Genomic DNA, 18,631 nt, shown 5'->3' on the forward strand with positions numbered 1-18,631 from the left:
AAAGCCCTCCTTCAACCTCATGACCACTTCTCAAAGTGATCGCCTTCACATGTTCTCTAGGGTTGGTTTCCGTATTGCTTAGTAAACTTCCATGTGGCCTTTCGGAGACAGACTTCGCAATTTGCCCCACCTGATTTTCAAGGTTGTGCAAAGAGGTGGTGTGGTTGCGAAGTGTAGCCTTGACTGATTCAAACCGTGTATTTGCAGATTGAACAAATCTAGCCAAGTGCTTCTCTAAATCCGTCATTCAGGTTTCCAAGCCTGAAATTCTGTTTTCCACTTGAGGGGCTTGTTGTTGTTGGAAACCCGGTGGCCCCATGGCCTTTTGTGGTCCTTGATTACTCCATGAAAAGTTGGGATGATTCTTCCAACCTGAATTGTAAGTATTGCTATATGGGTTCCCTTGAGGTCTCATGCCATTACCTACAAAGTTAACATTTTCCACTGAAGAAACATCACCAATAACGATCGGGCAATCGGAGAGAGCATGTCCTCCACCACAACCGGTGCAATTAGTCACGGCCGCAACTCTATTCAAAGCTATGAGATCTAGCTTCTTACTAAGACTCTCTACTTGCGCCGCCAATGAGATTACCCCATCAATTTCAAGGAGACCGGCCACTTTTTTCTTCTCCCTAGCATTCCATTGGTAGCTATTTAACCCCATTTTCTTAATTAATTGACGAGCCTCATCGGGGGTTTTGCTACCTAAGGTACCTCCTGCTGTCGTATCCAAGAGTTGCCTTGTACTCGGGTTCAAATCATTGTAAAAGGTTTGAACAATCATCCACTCTGGGAATCCGTGTTGCGGACACTTTCTCAGGAGCTCCTTGAACCTTTCCCATATCTCGAATAGAGACTCCAATTCCAACTGAACAAAGGACGAGATCTCATTCCTAAGCTTTGCTGATTTTCCAGGAGGAAAATAACGGGCTAGAAAAGCTTCTACCATATCCTCCCATGTAGTGATTGATGCTCTAGGTAATGAGTATAGCCACTGCTTCGCTCTCTCCTTCAAGGAAGACGGGAAGGCTCTCAATTTGATGGCATCATCGTCACCCCATTTATCTTTAGCATATCGCACACCTCGAGAAAGCTCTCTATATGACTGTTTGGATCCTCATCGGCCAAACAGTTGAATTGTGCGGACAGCTGCAGCATATGGATGAATGCCAGCTTTAGCTCAAAGTTCTGAGCTGTAATCGGGCGACGCACAATACTCGATTGTGTCCCCAACACTGAAGGTCTGGCATAGTCAGATAGTGTTCGCTGTTGCTCATTCTATTCTGCCATGTTTTCAGATCCTTCCACTTCCAAATCAGCTGAATTATGCTGTTCTTGCACAGGTTCTTTCCCTTTTCTTCTAAGTGTACGTTCAAGCTCAAGGTCTCCTTCAATCAATATTGATGGATTCCCTCAGGTCATAACCTGGAGCTACACGAAAAAGAAAGAAAAAGAAAATCAAAACAATGATAGAATAAGAAGATGTGAAATAGAATGTGCGGTGAAATAGCTAAGAAAACAAAGTGCAAAGTATCTCTAAATGCCTACTCCCCGGCAACGGCGCCAAAAACTTGACAAGGTCTCCTTGCTTATATCCTGCAAGTGCACGGGTTTGTCGAAGTAATAATCCCAGGTGAGCGGGTATCGAATCCACAGGGAGTAGGGAATAAAAATACTTAATTCGATTCTTAGCTATGTAAAAGATCAATGATGATAAGTGTGATAATGATTCAATTCTCAACAATAAAAGCAACAAGTAAGAGAGCAAAAGTATAGAAGGGGTAAGGCAATCGATAAAGATGCGGTACCCGAATAATGCTCCACCTAGGATAATTATTTCAAGTGCAAGAACCCTCTATTATGCTTCCTAATCAATGTAATGGTGAGTCATGGAAATACTCAATTACATAGTCCCAAATCTAAGGTCAACTATGCCTAACTCTATACATGTCCCGGAGGAGAAATCGAACAATCTCAACACCTCGCACTCGCATAGAGTTGCAATGAGCTCTAGGGATTCCAAGTGATAAATCTCTTCCTAATTATAAACCTAACCCTTTGGTCCAGGTGGAAGGTCCCTAACCACCATTAAGCCCTAGATACTAAGATCACCTTAACACTTCACTCCGTTGCACGCGCAACTAAGCCCCAGCGGAAGTTCATCCCTCAGACAATTCACTCTATTATGGCTGCAAAGAACTCGAGGAATGGAGGTAGAATCTATCACGCCGGAGAGGAAAGTGGACGCTCCTCTACCTCTCGACTCACCCTCTCAAACCTCTCCAACTTAGCTTTGTGTAACGCTCATGGTGTGTCACTCACTCACAAGGTTACCAATAAGAACTCTCAAACCTAGTGTCACTCTAGGGGAAATGTTCATACAATCAAGCATTCAAGTTTGGAACTCAGAATAAACATCAATTTATTGAAAGCATAATAAAGAGGTTCAAAGAAATAAATACATCCTAGGGTTCAGCTCTCCATGGAGCTAAATACAATCAAAGAAATAGAATGTAAAAGCAATGAATCCATAAAGAAACCCCCTCGATAATCATGTCGATGGTCTTGTGGAAAGTCCTCTACTCATCGTCCAAGGATTCCCTCGTCCGGTATTGGATACGCCTCAACAGAAGCTCCCCTACCAACCTTCTTCCTAAGGAATGACGATGTCAGAGCCATAGAACCTCTCCAAAATCTTGGCCAATACCCCTCGAAACCCTAGCCGAAGCCCTCTCTCAAGTTGGGGAAAAGATAGAAAAAAGAATACCAAATTCGGGGCTAAATCAGCTTTAAATAAGGCTGGAATCGTGCGACTACACGGGCGTGGATGCTCCACGCGCCCGTGCGGAATTTCCACACGGGCGTGGACAATTTCCACACGCCTGTGTGGATTCTCTATTTCTCTGGTTTCTCGGCCGGCTATGAGCAGTGCTGCTACAGTATGATTTCCTATTTGAACCTTAGCAAGATTTCCTCCAAAATTGGTGCATTATGATTGACATTGGCCTATTTCTTTCATACTCGGCCTCACAACCCTACGTGCATAAAAGTAACATAAAAACACACATATTAGTGTAAAAACCCGAGAAAAGTAATGCTCAACATAAGGAATGAACGCTTCGCATTCGTATCGCATTCGAGCGTTTGGAGCCGTGTTGCCACTTGGATAATTCAATGAAAGACATGACAAAACTTTAAATTTACCATGGTTTCAAAAGAATAAATGATCAACCTCATCCGACAGTAATGTGGATATCTTTCTATTCTCTTTTTGTTTCTCCTTTGATTTTCTCCACACCTTCTTAACACCCATAATTTTCTTGCTATTATGTGATGAATTACCCTCCACTTGATTAATTTGCTGTGTTGGTGGATGAGAGAATTCTTCCTCGGCATCTTGGCACACTAACTTATTCAAGTATTCATCCAAATGGTTGAAGGCAAGCACCTCCTACACACAGTCCGAAATAATCACATCAGTACAATTAGTGAAGTATAATTTGTTATCATGATCAAGTGTGTGCTTCATTGCTTCAAGGAGGGTGAAGACCACTTGCTCATCTCCAACCTTCAAGGTCATCTTTCCCTCTTTGACATCAATTAAAGCACCCGACGTGTTAAGGAATGGGTGTCCTAGAATCAGGGGAACCTCAACATCATCATCCATATCTAGAATCACGAAATCTACAGGAATAATGAGTTTGTCAACTCTGACCAGGACATCTTCGACTGCCCCCCGAGGTTTTCGCACTGACCTATCTGCAAGCTGTAATGTCATTCAAGAACAAGTTGTATGGCATTACGTTTATGCTAGCCTCAGAATTGGCTAGAGCATACTCCGTCATCCCTTCACCAATTACACAAGGAATTACAAAACTACCCGGATCCTTTAACTTTTGTGGCAGCATTTTCTCTAGAATTGCCGAGCAGTTCCCAGTAAGTGCAACTGTGCCTTGTTCGTCTAACTTTTTGTTATTGGTGAGAAGCTCCTTTAAAAATTTGGTATACTTTGGCATTTGAGCTAGTGCTTCAATGATTGGAATATGTATATGGTGTTGCTTGAAGATATTGAGGAACTTCTTGAATTGAGCTTCATCTTTATCTTGTTTGAGTCTTGAGGGGTACGGTACACCTGTCTTGTATTCATACACTTTTGAAATGTTAGAATTGGGGGAATCTTCAACAGTTTTCCTTCCATTCTCCTTGCTTGTATCATCACTCAAATTAGGGTCTTCGCGGACGGGTACCCCATTATTGGAAGCACTTGGGATCCTTCTCTCCCTTGCTGCCAACTGTCTACCACTTCTCAAAGTAAAAGGCTTTTAATTCTTCCCTTGGGTTGCTTTCGATGTTGCTTGCCAAACTCCCTAATGATCGTTCAGATTGTCAACGAGCAAACTGTCCCACTTGGTTCTCCTAAGATTGGATGGATGCTTGTACATTTCTCTATATGGTACCAAATTTCATCAATTTTCTTTTCATTATGCACAAAACGTGCCTCTGTGCTAATCATGAATCTGGCTAAAACATCCTCCATGGAGTATTTCTTCTCTTGTGGAGGCGGGGCTTGGTATTGGCTTCCCTGAGACCTGAGATGGTAGGGGTCTATACTGAGATTGGCCTTGATTCCAAGAAGGATTTGAAGAGCCCCTCCATCCATATTTGTATGTGTTGCCAAATCGATTTCCTGATCCCTTTGGTTCACCCAAAACATAATCAACTGTTTCCACAGGAAGTGATGGGGTAACAAAAATAGAGCATTGTGATGTTGCATACCCTGCCCCATAAGTATCACATTACATAACGACCATGGAACCTGAACTGGACCCCAACATGATTTGGTCAAATTTTCGTGCTAGGGCGTCATGCTTTGAACTATTCTCCATGACATGTTTCGTCCGGGCATCAATCTTCCTGGCTAATGCTGTGGATTCATTCACCTCGTATAGCCCTGTGAGTGGTTCTCTGGCATCAATCTTTTGGCAAGGCTTTTGGAGTGGTTCTCTGGCTTCGACACCGCACACTACTTGGAAGAAGGTTATTGGGGGAGCTTTCGTCGGCACCGATCCGGCGAGGTGTGCCCTAGGCCGAACAAGGGGACCTTTGAAGGAGACGAGGCAACTCCACAAGACCATTGACATGACTACCGAGGGGGGTTTTCTATGGATTACTTGTTTTTACATTTGATTTCATAGTTGATTGTAACTAGCTCCATGGAGAGCTAAATCCCCTAGTGTGTACTTGGATTTGTGAACCCTAGGATGCTAATATTTCTTTAAACCTTTTATTTTGTTTTCCTTTATTGATGTTTTATTTGAGTTCCAATCTTGAATGATTATTGAATGATTTCTCCCTTAGAATGACAATAGGGTTGAGAGTCTATATTGGTAACCTTTGCAGATGGTTGACACGCCATGAGGATTAGACAAAGCTAGATTCGAGAGGGTTGAGTGGGTGAGTCGAATGGTAGCGGAGTGTCGCCTTTCCCCTACGATTTGATTTACTCTACCTCCATGTTCCAAGAGTTCTTTGCGGTCATTGTAGAGTGAACGGGCTAAGGGATGACCTTCTGCTGGGGCTTAGTTCCAAAGGCAACGGAGTGAAGCGTTGAAGTGATTTTAGCACCTAGGGCTTAATTGTGACTAGGGACCTTCCGCCTTGACCAAAGGGTTAGGTCTACACATAGTAATAGGGTTTATCACTTGGAATCTCTAGAGCGTCTTGCAACTGTACATAGTGCGAGGTGTTAAGATTGATCGATTTCTCCACTGGGACTTGGTGTAGAGTTTGTCATGGTTGACCTTAGATTTGGGACCATGTTTCTTAGCATCTTTATGACTCATTAAAGCATTAGTTAGGAAGCATAATAATTGGTTATGCACTTTAAATGATTGTCCTAGGCGGAACAATATCCGAGTAACCCATTTATATCGGTTGCCTTATCTCTCAATTTTATTGTGCCTCTCGTTCTTATTTCTTTTATTACTTTTTATATAAATCTCATACATCTTACCATCGATTTATTCTCATCATAGTTAGATAGCAATCGTTGTGTTTCTATTCACTATTCACTATTCACTATGGATACGATGCCCACTCACCTGAGATTTATTACTTCGACACCCGTGCACTTGCTAGACATACGCAAGGGGTGTTGTTAAGTTTTTGGTTCCGTTGCCAAGGAATAGGCATTTTAGAAGCAGTTTAAACTTTGTTATTTTAGGTATTTATCATTCATTATATTTCATACTTTCTTATTCTTCCATCATTCTCATTTGGTTTCTTTTGTCATTTCTTACTATTTCTTTCAAGGAGTTTAAATGATGATTGATCTTCTTATTGCTCTGTATTCTCGAGTTGAAGCTCTAAGTAAAAAAGTTGATAGAATTATTGCTTCACAACAACAGAACATTCCTTGTTGTAACACAAATCATCCAATTGAAAAGGGCTACCCAAACTTCTAGTGGAATAGTGATGGACAGTATTGGGAAGCACCTCAAGAGGAATGTCAAAAGGGTGAGATACTCAGAGAGGATTACTTCAGTTGCAAAGAGTATTAGCTAACTTTATTGAAGCATCTGATGTATGCATCCAAAATATGGAGACTACACTAAGATGTCATGAAGCTTAATATAAAAACCTTGAGCATTTTGAGCAAGCAATTCAAGTTCCTTACAGAGATGATGTGGTGGTGATTGGTAATGAAGACATTGGACGGAACGAGTATGATGTTGTCGAGATTGAGGGGATGCAAGAAGAACATTTCATTCAATGTGAGGATTGTTTGAATGGACAGTATGTTTGTGAGCAATAAATGATACAAGGAAGGTCGCCGAAGACAGATTGCTTTCAAGTTGAAATGGAAGAAGAAGTAAATCCTAAGGTAATGTAATGAGCATCCCTCTTTGTGATTGATCAACTCATAAATTGCAAGAAAGACATTTTGGATTTGGAAGAAGATGTGGGTAGGAGATTGAAGCCATCTAATGACCCACCTGTGCTAAGCTTTGACAATTCCCAACCCAAATTATTTCTTTGGAGGCCAAAGGTAAGATGGTTGGACTCTCCAACAAATATTCCAACCCGGCAAGTAGAATTTTGGTTTAAAGGAAGTAGCTTTGCAATGTTTAATCGGGAGGAACATACTCTTTTCAAGCCTCCATAAGGTAAGGAAGAGGTACGTCAATCTAACTGACATAAAACAAGTGCTTCTTGGGAGGCAACCCAAGTTTTTAATGTTTTTCTAGTTTTTACTTAGTATTTGCATTAATAAGGCTTTAAGTGTTAGTGTCTTGATTCTTAGATGCTTTTGCTGTGATTTTCTTGTGGACATTGTGGTGTTATCATATGCCTAATCGTGTGTGGCCAAGAATCTCGGTAGTTTGAGTATGATTTTCATGTTTTCTTTAGTTAAAATTGCATTGTTAGGCAGGTTCTGAGTGTATATCGGTGTTCACGAATTTTCTGCAGATCTAAGTGTTTAGAGAAAACACGCTTGTGTGCAATTTCCGCACGGGCGTGAGTTTTTGTTTAGAGCTCATCCAGAGAAGGCACATGGACGTGGACTCGCCCCTACTAGTGACCTTGTGATGGTCCACACCTGTGTGAAATTTTTGCACCGGCGTGTGTTTCCCTACAGAGACTTAGAGATTTTTCCCGAGAAGACACAAGGGCATGGACTTGCCCCTGTGTATGGTTCTATGAACAAACACATGGGCATGGATAATTTCTGCACTCGCGTGTGGTTATTAGCAAAGAATTTCTCATCCATCCCGAGAAGACACAGGGGCGTGCGTCTACCCCTGTGAATTGCCTAGTAAGGATCAACGTCCGTGTGAAATTTTCGCAAGGGAATGTGAAACACTTAGATAATTTTCTCGGTTGGACAGAGAAGCCACAGGGGCGTGCGACTGCCCTTATGGGGCAGGGCACACGGGCTTGGGAATTTTCCGAACGCCCGTGTGGATGCATTCAGAAGCATAGGGTGTCATCCCGAGAAACCATTGGGGCGTGCATCTGGCCCTGTGGGTCTCTCTTGTGGAGTCACACGGTCGTGGGTAATTTCCACACGCCCGTGTGGATGTACTAAACTCAAAAAGGCTGCGTTTTCTCTTTATGAATTTATTTTGCCTTTTCATCTTTTCACTCCCAAACATTCTGAGAACGCATCCTTGCACTCTCCTGACCTCTCACCGTCGTTTTAGAGGGTTGTTACTTGAGTTTTCCGGCCGTTTTCTATTCTTTCATTCTCATTTCATTGTTAAGCTTCTCTTTCTCTTTTCTTCGCCCAATTTTCATTTATTTTGCAGCACCAGCATCATCTTCACCATCAGCGGTAAAAAATGCACCAGCAATTGACACTAGCACTTGAGGCATCTTTATCTTCTTTGTTCTTATTTTTTGTATTTTATTTTTGCATTTTATTTTGGACTTGTATACTTAGAAAGGATCTTTCTTCTGAGTTTATCTTTTATTTTTTGTCTCAAGTTGTATTTCATTGCTCTATCTTTTATATACTAAAGTCATTTTTGTTTATTGAGCTTTACTGAACCCCCTTGTGTTTGCCTGCAGATGTTCTTGTCAGTTTGGGAATTGAGAACTAGTCATGGACACAGTCAATGTGTTTTACACTTGGCCGTGTGTGCTTCACAACCCATTGGAACTGCACTCCCAAGGACTTAGCTCCATCAAACGCATCACTAGTAGTCAGGGGAGTATTGTTTCAATTGCCACTCCCACAAGTTTTATAAATTGTGTTACTTTTATTGTGCTTACACGTGTACGTTGAGGGCAATATACATCTTAAGTGTTGGGGGGGTGAGTTCACATTGCACATGTCCTTTACATAAATTTTGATTGACATACATGCTCACGTAGCCAATGGTGGTTTATCTTAGTTGCAATGATTATATTCTTGAGTTTATGAGAATTTTAACATTGAATGTTCTCATGCTTTTGTTTATTCTTGAATTTCTAGGAATTTTTGCCCGATTGACACTTGTTGCGCCACTTGCTCATGAAACTCTTTTGGAAACTCAAGTTTGATGTTTAAGGGACAAATTAGTTTTGTTTCTTGTGTTATTTTGATAAAAAAAAAACAAAAATTGCAAAAAAAAGAAAGAAAAAGTAGATATATTGTTTAGTTGTGCATTTTGGGTGGAAAAAGCTACCACTTATGAAGTTTGAAGCTACTCTCATAAGTCGGATACTATTTATGCCCTAATGAGAGAAACAATTATCTCATGGGATGAGAGAAAGCTACCACCCCGGTAGAAAGAGCTACCACCTCAAAAGTGTGAAAACCACCTTAGCGGCCGCTTCGGAAAGGGCAACCTTAAATGATGTGTGAAGCTACTACCATCTTTTTGTTTTGTTACGTTTTGTAGTTAAATAAGTCCCTTATACTTGGAACATTGAAGAGTATACTTTGGGTTTACTTGAGTGAGTTTACACACACTTACACGATTTCGGGTTTGTTGTCCTTTTTAATTCAATTTTTTTTAGCTAGAGCATTGAATTTTCGTATTTAATGTTGAAATTTCCCTTACTTATAGAATGCTCTCTTTGTATGCTTTGGTGAACCTAAGCCCAAGCACTTACAATATTTCCTTCATCTATTCTTCAATCTTTTAATTTTTTCTTGAGGACAAACATAAGCTTAAGTGTTGGGGACTTTGATAAGTGCTTGTGTGTTAAGAATGCGAAGTGTTGTTTCCTTATGATGAGCATTACTTTTATCAGTTTTAAGTGCTAATACATGTGTATTTGTGTTCTTTTAGGCATGTAGGGTTGTGAAGCTAAGTATTAAGAAAAGAAGCCAAAAGTAGATCATGAACGCACTATTCAGTGGAATCTTGGAAGGAACAAATGCGAAGACACAAGTGGGGCTCTAAGATACGTGAATGTGTGCCAACCTCCATGTATTCAAGCAATTACGATGAGTTGGAGGGGCACGAAGGCAGTCACATTTGTGTGTCCCAACTTGTGCAATGATAGCAAGATCTTAACCAATGAACTCGCTTACTGAAGAAACGACGCTATCTATGCATAAACGTGTGCTCATTTATGTTGCCTCGATCAAAAGTGGGGTTGGGAGTGTTTTTGGCAGGAGTACTGTAGCAGGTTACCATAGCAAACCAATGTAGATAGTACTGTAGCAGTTACTGTTCACAACCAGCCGAAAATCAGAATTCCAGAGAATCCACATGGGCGTGTGGATTCCCGATTCCAGCGTATTTAAAGCCGTTTTTAACTTGATTTCCACATGGGTGTGATAGTAGAGTGAACAGGCTAAGGGATGACCTTCCACTAGGGCTTAGTTGCAAAGGCAACAGAGTGAAGCGTTGAAGTGATTTTAGCACCAAGGACTTAATTGTGAGTAGGGACCTTCCGCCTGGACCAAAGGGTTAGGTCCAAGCATAGGAATAGGTTTATCACTTGGAATCCCTAGAGCGTCTTGCAACTGTACACAGTGCGAGGTGTTGAGATTGATCGATTTCTCCACCGGGACTTGGTGTAGAGTTAGTCATGGTTAACCTTAGATTTGGGACCATGTATCTTAGGATCTCCACGACCCAATAATGCATTAGTTAGGAAGCATAATAGTTGGTTCTGCACTTGAAATGATTGTCCTAGGTGGAACAATATCCGAGTATCCCCATTTATATCGATTGCCTTATCTCAATTTTATTGTGTCTCTCGTTCTTATTTCTTTTATCTCTTTTATATAAATCTCTTTCATCATACCATCGATTTATTCTCATCATAGTTAGATAGCAATCGTTATGTTTCTATTCACTATTCCCAGTGGATACGATATCCACTTACCTGGGATTTATTACTTTGACACCTGTGCACTTGCGAGACATACGCAAGGGGTATTGTCAAAAATCTATAAAGTCGGATTCCTTGTGGGATGCCCTACCGGTTCTGTGTAAATAGTTTTGTAAAAAGATGGTAGAAATAGCTATTACCCAAGAAGAGTGAAAGCTACTCTTGAGTAGTTGAATTTCGGGCATTACAAGTGTACATTTGATGACCTACCGAGAGAGAAGAGTACCACTAGGGTGTATGAAGCTACTATTCACTATGAATAGTTAATTAGAGGCCCAATGTTACTAGGTTGACTCCTTATGACTTTGGGGCACACAATTTAGGGTTTGCGTACACACAAGATCTTTGAATTAAGAGTGTAGCCTTTTATTAAGCATTACTGTTATTTTCTAACCCTTGTTGCTTCCCCTTGTTTGTTTACGAAGTTCCTATTCTCCTGAGATCAGAGGTGATGCACTCATCTTTTTTTTCATTGAGCAATATGAGATTGCTTAAGGACAAGAAATATGTAAAGTGTGGAGTATTTAATGAGTACAACTCATATCATGTTTTCTTACCCTCAATTCATGCTTTTGCTTTTATTTTAGCACTTTGTATATATTCGATGCTATTCTGGGTATATCTGTTAATGTCGTAGGAATTGAGGAGCTCGAAGCAAATAGGAGTGAATCTGGTTACCAAGTGACTGAAGATTGAAGAAATTGCTAAGTGTTCAAGCTCAGCACGGGCAGAGCACAGTCATGCTCTGTCCCCTGAATATCCATGCTTCATGCAGATCAAGTGAGAAAGCCTGTAGGAGAGTTTCAGCAGGGCAAACATGGTTGAAGCACAATTGTGTCCTTTCCTCTAGAAATCTCAAGCTGGAGATATTTTCTACTTAATGGGGGAAACAGGATCTAAGCATGATCATGTTTAGCCCGTGTCGACCTTGAAGATAACCTTTTTAACTCCAATTTCTAGGGTTTGCTCTCATATTTATTCGGGGACTCTAATCTCCATTGGAAGGACTTTGAAGAGAGTGAAGATCAGGCTTCACCATAACTTCTAAGGGGATCATTGAAGAGTTGGAGGTACAAGAGAAGTGGGGTTAGCATACAGAGCTCAGCGAGGAAGATTATCTTAAGGAGAAGGGAGTCATGTCTTCTTCCTCCAGTTCTTTATCTTTCTTTTCCTTACCTATCCATGAGGGGGCTAACCATCCACGGTGCCCAAGGATGTGAACTACATTGTTTTTTATGCTTTGACCACTTGATTTTGATGCTTATGGAGTTTTTTGGTTTCTTGTGTTTAATCTTATGTTTGCATATTTTGATGGGTTTGAATTGCATAGATGCTCTGGTAATCTAGTTATCTTGGCAAAACTTGGTGTATGACTCACCCCTTGTATGTGACCCGCAAGTGCACGGGTTTGTCGAAGTAATAATACCACGATGTGTGAGTAGTCGAATCCACAGGGAACAGTTATCAGAAACACAAAGATTGCTTCTTAACTAAAGTGAAGATGAATCGATAGTGGTGTGAACAAAATCAATATGAAAAGTACTAAAGAAAATAAGAAAGAAAGGCTCAAAAAAATGAGAGAAAAGGCAATCGATAGAAAGTGGGGCACTTAGACATTGCTCCCCATATGATTATTGTTTTAATTGTAAGACCAACTATTATGTCTCCAATTTGATGCTTAATGAGTTATAAAAATCCTAAAATACACAGTCCCAAACATAAGGTCAACCGTGAGTAACTCTACAGTATGCCCCGGTGGAGAAATCAATTAATCTCAACACCTCACACTGCGTACAATTGCAAGAAGCTCTAGGGATTCCAAGTGATGAACCCTATTCCCTAGTATAGGTCTAACCATTTGTTCTAGGTGAATGATCCCTAGTCACAATTAAGCCCCAGCACTAAGGATTACATCAACGCTTCACTCTGTTGCTCACGCAACTAAGCCCCAGGGGAGTTCCTCTCTTAGCACTTCACTCTATTATGACCGCAAAGAACTTTTAGCATACAGAGGTAGGATTAATCACAATGAAGGGAAAAGGGGATGCTCTGCTACCTCTCAACTTACACTCTCAACCCTCTCCAATCTTGCTTTGTCTAACCCTCATTGTGTGTCACTCACTTATATGGACTACCAATGTAGACTCTCGACCCTAGTGTCACTCTAAGGGAAAAATCATTCAACAAGTATTAAAGATTGGAACTCAATTAAAGATATCAATTAAGAAAAGCATAATAGAAAATCAATGAAACAATAACATCCTAGGGTTTACAAGTCCAAGTACCCACTAGGGGATTAGCTCTCCATGGGGCAAGATACAATTAATAATGAAATTGAAAGTAAAACAAGCAATCTATAAGTAAAACTCCCTCAGTACTCGTGTTGATGGTCTTGTGGAATAGCCTCGTCCTCTTCAAAGGTTCCCTTGTCAAACCTAGGGCACACCTAGCCCGATTGGTGTTGACAAAAGCTCCCCCAATAACTCTCTTCTAAAGGAATGTGGTGTCGATGCGGTAGAACTACTTCAAAAACCTTGCCAAAACCACTCTAAACACTAGCCGCAGGCCTCTCCAAAGTTGGGGAAAAGATGGAGAAAAGATAGAAAAGAGGATTCTCAAATCCGGCTGAATCGCGGCTTTATATAAGCTGGAATCTGGAATCCACACTGGCGTGTGGAATCTCCACATGCATGTGAATCTGCAGAACAAGGTTTTTCAGCGGCCTATGAATAGTAACTACTAAAGTAAATTACTATAGTGATTTGCTACAATACTTGCTACAGTACTCCCGAATCCACACTTCTCATCGAGGCAACATAAACAGGCACACGTCTATGCCGTAGATTGTGTCATTTCTTCAATAAAAGACTACATTGACAAAGATCTTGCTACTACTGCACAAGTTGGAATACACAAATGTGACTGCTTTTGTGCCCCTCTAAACCATGTAATTGCTTGAGCGCATGGAGGTTGGTACTTATTCATGTATTTTCAAGCACAACTTGTGTCTTCATGTTTGTTCACTCCATGATTCCATCAACAAAGTGTAATCGCAATGTACTTTGGCTTTTTTCCTCTATATTTGGCTTCACAATCGTACATGCACACAAGTAACACAAATACGCATATTTTAGCGCTAAAAGTATGATAAAAGTAAAGCTCGTTATAAGAAAAGAATACTTCATATTACTAACACACAAGCACTTATTAGTGTAGTTGAGAACCATCGGTGAAACATTACTCTTGAGAACACACTTGAACATTAGAATGTACCTGGTATGCCTTAGGATCAAGTTAGCATGATATAGCTCATAGGAACCATCCTGTGGCATTGCTCTTTTGTTGTTGAATACTCAATCAAAATCCCCCTGTCTCTACCATCATTTAACTCCTTTGCTGATAGCTTTTAATTTGATCTTATTACAATCTTTGTGTTTCTAAACATCAGAAGATAAATTAGTATTTAAGTCCAGTCCTTGAGGTTCAACAATCCTACCTCTCATGGGGTACCACTTTACTACTTGTGTACGTCTAGTGCACTTGCGGAGAACACATCAAATTTCAAGGTAGGTGACCATGTGCTACTTTTTAACTTGCGGAGAACACTCATCCAGAGAAAGGAACATTCAAGGTTGAAGTTGTTTCCAAGAAAATTGAAGTCAAGATGGTCAGGTCATTATGAAGTCACTCTGGTATCTCCATACGGTCTTGTTGAGATCACTCATCCCAAGAAAGGAACATTCAAGGTAAATGGGAATAGATTGAAACCTTATTTCGAAGGAGCAATGCAAGTCAAAAAGAAGGAAATTTTCCATCTCTATGAGCAACCATGAGGTAAGGGTAGGTATGTCAAGTTTAATGATGTTAAACAAGCGCTTCTTGGGAGGCATCCCAAGCTTTTAATTGTTTTCTAGTTAGATTTTTATTTTAAGGTTAGGAACATTCAAGTTAGATTTTATTGTTGTTGGACTTTACATGAAAAAGTTTTGGTGAATTAAATTGTTTTTCATGTGTGTTATGGTTTAGGGTGTCATTCATGACTATAGTCAAAAAATTTAGTGTTAATTTGGAAGATGAATGCTCGCATGGACTGTCTGCAAAAGTTCTGCAATCCACATGGTTGCATGGAATTTCCACGGCATCGTGTACGGTACCCACACGGGGGTGTGGAATTTCCGCACCCCCCATGTGGCTTATAAGAATGTTAAGGGACACTATTCACCTTCTTCAACACTAAAGCCCTTCATCTTCCTATTTCTCCATCATCTAGAGTTCCAACATTTGGACTCCCAAACTTTTTTTCTTCGACTTCTTGGAGTTCTAGGACTATTTTTCCAGGTTTTCCACTAAGTTATTGATAAGTTCTTGTGTGATAAGAATACGAAGTATTCTTTCTTTATGATGAGCATTACTTTTACCGGGTTTTAATGCTAATATGTGTGTATTGATGTTACTCTCGTGCATATAGGGTTGTGAAGCCGAATCATAGAGAAAGAAACCAATGTAGATCGTGAGTGGACCATTTGGAGGAAATCTTGAGAAGGTTCAAACGCCAATGTAGATCGTGAGTTCACGGCCGGCCGAAGAAGGAGTCATCCAGAGAAGCCATACGGGCATGTGGAAATTCCAAACGCCCGTGCGTTAATTCCACACGGGCCGTGTGAAATATTCACATGGGCATGTGGATTCCCGATTCCAACCCTATTTAAGGCCGATTTCAGGATCCTTTTCTCCATCTTTTCCACAACTTGAGAGAGGGCTGCAGCTAGGGTTTTGAGAGGTATTGGCAAGGGATTGGAAGAGGTTCTACGGCTCTGACATCATGCTCTATTTAGAAGAAGGTTAGTGGGAGAGTTTTCATTGGCACCGATCCGGTAAGGTGTATCCTAGGCTGGACAAACGGACCTTTGGACGAGTAGAGGACTCTCCACAAGACCATCGTCATAAATATCAAGGGGGTTTTCTATGGATTCATTGCTTTTACATTCGATTTCATTGATTGTACTTAGCTCCATAGAGAGCTAAACCCCCTAGTGGGTACTTGGATTGTGAACCCTAGGATATATTCGTTTCATCGAACCTTGTTATTATGCCTTCATTAATTGATGTTTTTATTGAGTTCCAATCTTGAATGCATTGATTGTATGAATACTCCCTTAGAGTGACACTAAGGTTGAGAGTTCTTATGGGCAACCCTTGTGAGTGAGTGACACACCATAAGAGTTAGACAAAGCTAGATTGTTGAAGGTTGAAAGGGTGAGTCGAGAGGTAGCGGAGCGTCCCCTTTCCCCTCCGGTGTGATTTATTCTACCTCCAATTCCTTGAGTTCTTTGCGCTCATAATAGAGTGAATGGGCTAAGGGATGACCTTCCGCTAGGGCTTAGTTGCGAGTGCAATGTAGTGAAGCGATGAAGTGATTTTAGTATCTAGGGCTTAATTGTGGCTAGGGACCTTCCGCCTGTACAAAAGTGGTTAAGTCTACATATAGAAAAAATATTTATCACTTGGAATCCCTAGAACTCATTGCAATTCTATACGAGTGTGAGGTTGAGAGATTGTTTAATTTCTCCTACGGGACATGTATAGGGTTAGCCATGGTTGACCTTAGATTTGGGACCATGTATTAAAGGATCTCCGCGACTCATTAATGCGTTAGTTAGAAAGCATAATAGAGGGTTTTTGCACTTGAAATGATTGTCCTAGGCGGATCAATATCCGAGTACTCCATTTATATCGATTGCCTTACCTCCCCTTCACATGTGCTTTCTCTCTTATCTCTTTTACTTTTGTTTGCATTACATCTTACAACACAAATCACTATTTATATTTTGCTTAGTTAAGAAACAACTTAAGTATTTTTACTCCCTGTTCCCTGTTGATACGATACCCACTCACCTAGAATTTTATTACTCGATAAACCCGTGTACTTGCGGGATATACGCAAGGGGCTTTGTCAAGTTTTTTGTGCGGTTGGCGCGGAATAGGCGTTTAGAGATACTTTGCACTTTGTTTTCTTAGTTATTCATTTATTTATTCTATTTCAAATCTTCTTTTCAATCATCATTCTGATTTGTTTTCTTTTTTTTTTTTGTGCAGCTCTAGGTTCATGTCCCGAGGGAACACCTTAATATTGTTTGAAGGAAATCCGAGCTCGAATGTACACTTAGAAGAAAAGGGAAAGAACCTGTGAAAGAATAGTCTAATCTAGCTGATTTAGAAGTTGAAGGATCGGATAATATGGCAGAACAAAATGAGCAACAGAGGACATTATTCGATTATGCCAGAACGTCAGTATTGGGGACACAATCGAGTATTGTACGTCCCCTGATTACAGCTCAAAACTTCTAGTTGAAGTCGGCATTCATCCATATGTTGCAGCAATCTGCACAGTTCAATGGTTTGACTGATGAGGATCCAAACAGTCATATGGAGAACTTTCTCGAGGTGTGTGATATGCTCAAGATAAATGGTGTGACAGATGATGCCATCAAGTTGTGAGCCTTCCCATTTTCCTTAAAGGGGAGAGTGAAGCAGTGGCTACGCTCATTACCTAGAGCATCAATTACAATATAGGAGGAGATGGTAGAAGCTTTTCTAGCCCATTATTTCCCTCCCAGAAAATCTACAAAGCTTAGGAATGAGATCTCCTCCTTTGAGACGTGGGAAAGGTTCAAGGAGCTCCTGAGAAAGTGCCCACAACACGTATTCCCAGAGTGGATGATTGTTCAGACCTTTTACAAATGGGTTGAATCTGAGAACAAGGCAACTCTTGGATGTGGCAGCAGGAGGTACCTTATGTAGCAAGACCCCCGGTGAGGACCGTCAACTAATTGAAGAAATGTGGTTTAATAGCTACCAATGGAATGCTAGGGAGAAGAAGAAGGTGGACGGGCTTTCATGAGATAGATACAGTAGCTTCATTGGCGGCTCAAGTGGAATCATTGAGTAAGAAGTTAGATGTTCTGACTTCGAATAAAGTGGTGGCCGTGACTACTTGTACCGAGTGTGGTGGAGGACATGCGCCCTCCAATTGCCTGATCTCCGTTGGTGATGCATCTTCGGTTGAGAATGTTGATTTGTGGGTAATGCGATGAGGAATCAAGGTAATCCATATACCAACACCTACAATCCGGATTGGAAGAATCATCCCAATTTCTCGTGGAGTAATCAAGGTCCACAAAAGGCCATGAGGCCACCGGGTTTCCAACAACAACAAGCCCCAAACATGGAGAATTGAGTTTTTGGTTTGGAGTCCCGAATGACCAATTTAGAGAAGGCCTTAACTAGATTTGTGCAATCGGCGGATACAAGGTTTCAATTAGTTGAGGCTACACTTCACAACCACACTGCTTCTTTGCACAACCTTGAGAATCAAGTGGGTAGATTGCTAATTCTCTATCGGAGAGACCACAAGGAAGCTTGCCAAGCAATACCAAGACCAATCCTAGAGAGCATGTGAAGGCGATCAATTTGAAAAGTGGTCCTGATGTTGAAGGCAGGTTTCTGAGTGAGAAGTCCAATGAATATTCACCCGAGGTCATAGAGGTTGAAGAGGGAACAAGCAAAGAGAAGCAGGTGGCACCCCCACCTTTCAAGCCAAGAATCCCTTATCCCTCTAGTTAAAGAATGACCAAGCGGATGAGCAGTACAAGAAGTTCCTAGAGCTTGTTCGAGCAACTCCACATCAATATTCCTTTTGTTGAGGCATTGTCTCAAACGCCTAAGTATGCAAAATTCTTGAAGGACTTGTTGACTAACAAGAGGAAGTTAGAGGAGAGTGCTTCAGTGATCTTAG

The 18,631-nt window shown here is 40.9% G+C and overlaps 1 non-coding gene across 1 annotated transcript; it reads left to right on the plus strand.

Annotated features, from left to right (window-relative positions):
* Nucleotides 1-797: 797 nt before the first annotated feature.
* On the plus strand, nt 798-904 carry LOC120279758. The gene has a single exon (XR_005542061.1). It is a non-coding gene; the product is annotated as a small nucleolar RNA R71 (small nucleolar RNA).
* Nucleotides 905-18,631: the final 17,727 nt, after the last annotated feature.

This window comes from Dioscorea cayenensis, chromosome 16 (assembly GCF_009730915.1).
Source record: "Dioscorea cayenensis subsp. rotundata cultivar TDr96_F1 chromosome 16, TDr96_F1_v2_PseudoChromosome.rev07_lg8_w22 25.fasta, whole genome shotgun sequence".
In the NCBI taxonomy this organism is placed as follows: Eukaryota; Viridiplantae; Streptophyta; class Magnoliopsida; order Dioscoreales; family Dioscoreaceae; genus Dioscorea; species Dioscorea cayenensis.